The following is a 7,265-nucleotide window of genomic DNA, read 5'->3' as shown; positions in this document are numbered from 1 at the left end:
CCAGGCTTGTAAGCTGGAGTGTAAGGCCCTATAATTCTGTGACAGCAGAGGTCCACCCACAGCAGAGGCCTGCGGTTGTTCCACCCACTCTCATCTGTGTTCTTCCCGTGCATTCATTCAGAATTATTGATAAGATGAGTTCAATCAAATGAAGAGTCTGAAGTACGGAATATTTCAAAGAAAATTAGTATATTTTTCAATACATCACAAAGATAAAATATAATAAATTTGAAATACGAAACAAAGTTTCACTGAAAGAAAATGCTACAGTAAATAAAAATGTTTCAAAAATGAGATTTCTTTAGAAATTGTGAGATAGTGAATAACTTACAATAGCCCAAATATCCAACCCTACACAACTGGATAGGTAAATTTGTGATGCATTCACACAACACAGCGCTTTCCAGCCACGATAAATGATGAAGTAGAGTAGTGTATTCTCACACAGGAAAGAAAGCTTGGGTGTATTTTTTAATTAAAAACAAATTTCAGAGCAATGTGAGTACTATGACACCATTGTTCATTTTGTTACGGTAATAATGTAGAGAGTGGGGGAAGGGCTTATTGGGCCTTGTCATTTTCTCTGTCGGACATTTCTGTAACACTTGAATTTTCACAATTAGCATGCCTTATTTTTATAATTGAAAAAAGCTTTAAGAAGAATTAGCCACTGTTTCCTGTGTTGAGACTGTTTTAAAATAAAGTATTTCTTTATCGAAGAGTATTTTAACCACCTAACTTTCAAACTACACTACAAAGAGATTCAATTCGTAATGTACAACATTAATGGTTGTGCAGTCGGGTGAAAGATCGCCCCCTTGTTGTTCAGAGCACGGATTCAGGCTAAATGGAAGAAAGGAAAACATAACTTTCCGATTCATCAGGCAAGCTTCCTGAACGGAACAGCCGTCCTAACCTTTGTTGAGTGAGAGAGGTCGGGACATCCTTAGAAAGTGGTGAGACGCGCAGTTTGTGTTTGGTGTTGCCGTCCTCCCCTGACATTCCTTGGATCCTCTCAGCTTCTTCACCCAGTGACACAGGCAGCACCCCAAGAGCCCAGAATCTTATCCACTAGAGCACTTTTCTTAGGGACCAGTCTGAGAACCCTAATAGCGATTGCTACTTCTTGCTACACAATGACCCATTAAAATCTGTTTTTTGAATGATTTCCTCTAGTTGTGCTCTTTGTGTGGGAATCCATTAGTCATAGGGAAACTCAAAGCAGATACAGATAATTATAACAGTTAATATTTATTGAGCACATATGTGCCAAGTAGTGTATTTATATTATCTTATTGTTATTATTCCTGTTTTACACATGAGAGAACTGATGATTGGAAGGTTACTTAGCACCACACAGTTAATGAGAGAGGAGCTTAAGATTCAAACTCAGACCTTTCTGTCTTGGGAACCTGAGAGGTTAACCCCTAAGCCAATGGTTGTCAAAACGTGGACTTTGACCAGCAGCATCAGCGTCACCTCGGAGTTTATTAGAAACGGAAATTCTCCATCTCTACCTCAGATCTCCGGGATAAAAAACTTTGGAACATAGAAAGGCATTTGTTAAAATGCCCTGCAGGTGATTTTAAAGCACATTAATGCCCTAAATTATAAAGCAGAGTTGTCCAGTTGAATTTTCTGGGACGATGGACATGTTTTATACAATCCACTGTCCAATAAGGTAACTACTAGCCATATGTGGCTATTGAGCATTTGAAATGTAGACAGTGAGACTGAGAAACCACATTTTAAATTTTATTTAATTTTAATTAAAATTTAAATAGACACATATGATTAGTGGCCACTATGTTGGACGGCATGCTATTATCTCCTTATATCCTTGACTATGGTTCTTTATAAGATCATCCCTGAACTCTAAGGAGCACTACTAATGCAATCGATTAGTGACAATTATAGCAGAATGGGTTAGAAATACATTGGAATAAGTGCAGTCTTATGTAGGACACATTCTCCAGGAAGCTTCCTGCGTTGTTTGTCTATAGAGTCAGTTTTAAAAAGAATAAATTAGAGCATTCAACCCACATGACCCTTATCATGTCCACAGAACACCAAATGGAGTGATTAGGTTGTTTACACAGATCGATGATCCTATACAGACAGTGAACAGCAGTTCTGATGCACAAGTAAAATGAATCCCACAAATATTGACCTAGACAGAACTCTGGTAAAAAGCCATAAAAAAACCCTTATGGAATACGTTCTTCCTTTTTTAAAGTATGTAAGAATATACAGGTATGACAACTCATTTGATGTGACTCAAAGGCAATTTTTGGACAAGATGTTGGTTCTTTCTACCATTAAGAAGTAGCCAACCTGGGGCTGGCCCCGTGGCCGAGTGGTTAAGTTCGCGCGCTCTGCTGCCGGCGGCCCAGTGTTTCGTTGGTTCGAATCCTGGGCGCGGACAAGGCACTGCTCATCAAACCACGCTGAGGCAGCGTCCCACATGCCACAACTAGAAGGACCCACAACGAAGAATATACAACTATGTACCGGGGGGCTTTGGGGAGAAAAAGGGAAAAAATAAAATCTTTGTAAAAGAAAGAAAAAAAAAGAAGTAGCCAACCTGCAATGTAGTAAATGTAAAAGAGCCTGTAGACTTCAAAATTGTAACCTGGCGTGAAAACAGTGGAAATGAAAAGAGGTAGTGTGGTCCTGTCCTGTTATAAATCAAACAGTAAGGTGGAGAAAAAGAATATGCCAGTGCTTGAATTTGTTTACAGCTGTCCAAAGGAGAGAGAACTCCAGCTAGCGGACACAAACACTGGTGATGCTACATGGAAGCAGCTACTAGGAGTCTTAAATCCTCTCTGCTCACTTGGGAAGTTCAGTAGCTGGAGCCAGGGGACAATTCCAACAAATATTTATTGATCCCTTATGGGTCAGAAGCGATGAGAATTTAATGATGAGTACAGCTGTGTTCCTGAAAGGCCTGATGAGAGTTGTGCTTTAGGAAAATTACTCTGGTGAGGAGCTATTGTGGGACTCCCTCCTGAGGATCACGAAGACCAGAATGAAGTGATTGTTGGTGAGACTAGAAAAGCAAGGGAGGTTATGCAAATCGTTGCAGAGGTAGAATCCCACAAGAACTTATTAGACATGGGAGGTCGAAATTTGATATAAGAGTGACGTTTAAATTTTGGTGCCAGGAAGATGATAGTATTATTAACAAAAAGAGAGAACGTGGTGGAGAGGAGATGTGTCATGGACGTAAGGGGTTACAGTACATAGTAACTGCTGACAGGTGTTATTTCCTGCCATGACCCAACCGGGCAAAAAATGAATCCAAGAGTATATAGGCAAGTACCTATCAGGCTTTGTCCAAGATTTTGGAGGCAGCATAGAAGATAGAAGCATCATATATCTTTCTTTGTTAAAGAGCCTGGAATTGCAAATTCTGGAGTCTATTTAGTGATCCAAAGTATAACCAGACTGATAAAATGTCCTAGTTAGTTAGCTGACAAATTACTCCACCCCAGTTAATTCCTCCCTCCTCGATTTTTGCTGATCTGGCACAACTCTTATTCTATAGTATAATGATTTGCTAGATTGGGAGTTCCTTGATTAAAAGGACTGTGTCTTATTTAACTTTGTGTTGCCAGCCCTGGTCTAAGGACCTAGCCTACAAATATTGAATGAGTGATGAGTAAATGACTGAATGGGTGAACTAACAAAATGCTCTAGGGACTTGGTTTAGTCCTCCTCGTTGATGCTGAGACTAAGTTTGGAAGTCTGGCCACAGGATTGTTGACATTGGCTCAAATCGCTCTTCCAGATGGGCTATATTGATGTAGGAGCTGTGTAACAAGTCATGGCTTTGGTTAAAAAGAGGTGGTGAGGGCCAGCCCGGTGGTGCAGCGGTTAAGTTCTCATGCTCTGCTTCAGCAGCCGGGCTTCACTGGTTCGAATCCAGCGTGCGGACATGGCACTGCTTGACAAGCCATGCTGTGATAGGCGTCCCACATATAAAGTAGAGGAAGACGGGGGTGGATTCTAGCTCAGGGCCAGCCTTCATCATCAAAAAGAGGAAGATTGGCAGCAGTTAGCTCAGGGCTAATCTTCCTCTAAAAAAAAGCAAACAAAAAAAAGAAAGTGGTGGTGATGATGGTGATAATGGCATGTGGTATGAGTTTGGGGGAGGGTATGGTGGTGATGGGTGCAGGGAAAATAGGAGACATCTAAATAGGTACATTTAATTTTACTTCTTCTTCCCTTTCTATACTCTGATCAAATTTTTGTTTTGCTTTTCCAAATTCTCAGATACCTACAACTAAGATGTAATATGTGCCAGGCACTGTGCTAAGTGTTGGAATACAAGATACAAAGAACAAGTCCTGGAGGGCAAAGTACCTCATCCATGGGGCCTGCACCCATCTCTGGTGGCTCATGTTGGCATGCCCAAGGAGTCTTTGATAGTCTGCCTGCTTTTTTGTGCAATATGCTATCCTATGTTCATCTTATATTGCATCATTTTTTTTTTTTTTGAGGAAGATTAGCCCTGAGCTAACTGTTGCTAATCCCGCTCTTTTTTGCTGAGGAAGACTGGCCCTGAGCTAACATCTGTGCCCATCTTCCTCTACTTTATATGTGGGATGCCTACCACAGCATGGCTTGCCAAGTGGTGCCACGTCCGCAACTGGGATCCGAACTGGCGAACCCCGGGCCGCCGAAGCAGAATGTGCGAACGTAAGCACTGCGTCACCTGGCTGGCCCCTGAGCCATTTTCTTTTGAAAGATTTCCCCTTACTTGAAAGAATTGCATAGTAAAATCTGTTTTACCTAAAAAGGCTTCCCTTTTTATTCTTCTCAACAGTCTTCTGTGTCATGGGGAGAATGTTTCAACCTTAATAAAAATTAACATTGTAGGTTTACTAGTTGTAAGATATATATTTACTTTCCTTTTCAATTTAATGACATCTTGATAGTTGTTCATGAGATTCAGCAAAGTTCCAACGCTGACATTTAATATTATAGAGGAAGACTCTTTCTTAGTGATTCTAAGATAGATCCAGTATCTGCTTTGGATTTGGTGATGATCTCAAGTAGTACATTGGTTAAAAACCAGGTTTAGGGGGCCGGCCTGGTGGCACAGCAGTTTAGTTTGTACGTCCTGCTTTGGCGGCCTGGGGTTTGCGGGTTCAGATCCTGGGTGTGGACCTACATACTATTTGGCAAGCCATGCTGTGGTAGGCGTCCCACATAAAAAGTAGAGGAAGATGGGCGTGGATGTTAGTTCAGGGCCAGTCTTCCTCAGCAAAAAAGAGGATTGGCAGCAGATGTTAGTTCAGGGCTAATCTTCCTCAAAAAAACAAAACCCACAAGATTTAAATGTATATATATTTTAAAGCACTGACTTTGCTTTGGGAAACAATATTTTTTTTTAGTCCACTGCTCAACAAAGCAGCTGCTGCAGATGAACTCTGTCCACCTTCCTTGTCTCTTATCCTTGTCTTCCTGTTTAAGAAACAAATGGATTACATTTTCTTACATGAAAATTGGATCCTTATTTTTATGCTTCTTGTAAATATTTTACTGTTTCTAACAAACTTCGGCATTATGTAAGAAAAATAAAAGACCTAAAACTGAGTTTGCCAAAACCTGAGATGAACTCTGAAATTGGAAGCAGAAACAAAACCAAAAGGAAGAGGAAAAAAAAAAGCCAGCACACAATTATGGGCTCGCTGGAAAAGGATTTAAAACGAGCTTATTATCCTAAAATGAAGCAGATGAGGTTGAGGGTGCGAGGCAAGGTTATAATAGCGACAATAAATGGATGGTTAATTCAAATATGATTTGAGAATCCACTCGTTATCCAATTTTGTGAGGATCAGAAGCACCCTGAGGGCCTGTTAAAACATCTCTTTCTTGGCTTCACTCGCAGTTTCTGATTCAGTAGGTCTGGAGTGGAGCTGGAGTATTTGCATTTTTTTTTTTTTTAAAGATTTTATTTTTTCCTTTTTCTCCCCAAAGCCCCCAGTACATAGTCGTATATTCTTAGTTGTGGGTCCTTCTAGTTGTGGCATGTGGGACGCCGCCTCAGCATGGCCTGACGAGCAGTACCATGTCCGCGCCCAGGACTCGAACCAACGAAACACTGGGCTGCCTGCAGCAGAGCGCGCGAACCTAACCACTTCGCCACAGGGCCGGCCCCAGTATTTGCATTTTTAATAAATCCCCCAGTGATGCTGATGCTGCCGGTCCAAGGATCACAATTTGAGAACCATAAATCCAGCCAAACAATAGAACACTAGACACCAATGAATTTGGTGATATAGATGTACATTTATTAAGATAAATTCAAAATGGAACTAATGGGAAGGGAAAGAGAAGTGGAGAAAGCCCTCCTCTTGGTCTCCCCCAACTTCGTCTCCTCCAACTCATTGGACAGCACTGGTAGCTGCTAAGACATCAACTTTTATTCTGAGTTTTACAATTAAATGGAAAGAGTTAAGCTTTCCTTGTACAAACACTGTGTCAAGTTAAGCAATGGATCCAGTAATTGTCAGAAAGTTCTCCTCCACAGAACACTTACTGACAGTGAATATGGAAGGAATAATAGAGTTAGAAAGTCACTGTCGCGCAATACTTAGTGTAATAATTCAGACACCAGTCGTCAGTGGATGAAACCAGTAGGTGAAAGGCTGATGAGTATCTTCACAACGGAGGAACTCAGCAGTTACTACACAAATGCACTGATCAATCTTAACATAAATATAGAGGGACAATCAGACAGCGTGGCGCTTGAGGTGACGCAGCATGAAAACACCACACACTTGGGTATCTTGCCAACAATGGTGAACCTGAACTTAATCAAGACTCTGGGGCTCACTTCCATTTACAAAAGCTGTGGGAGAAAGAAGCAAATTAAGTGATGGCACAGGGAAGGAAACGGACACATCCAGAATAGGGAATATTCTCCAGGACAAATCAATGACATAGGGGAGAAGTTCATGTAGCCCACTCTAGATTCAGAGAGACTTAAGAGCCATTACAAGAAAATGTGATATGTGGACCTTATTTAGCTCCTGGTTTGAACAGGCTAAATACAAGAAGAAAGTTTTTTAAGACAAATTCATGGCCTGGGTATTAGCCAACACCAAAGATTTATTCTTAACCTTTTTCGGTTGATATTGACATTTCAGTCAGTAAGAAAATGGCCACAGTTTTAAGAGATGCATACTGAGATATGTAGATATGAAATAATATGATATCTAGGATCTGCTTTAAAAGAATCTTGCAAAGGGAAA

The sequence above is a fragment of the Equus przewalskii genome, chromosome 18 (genome assembly GCF_037783145.1).
Source record: "Equus przewalskii isolate Varuska chromosome 18, EquPr2, whole genome shotgun sequence".
Classification (NCBI taxonomy): Eukaryota; Metazoa; Chordata; class Mammalia; order Perissodactyla; family Equidae; genus Equus; species Equus przewalskii.
Note: the sequence above shows the minus strand (reverse complement) of the source record.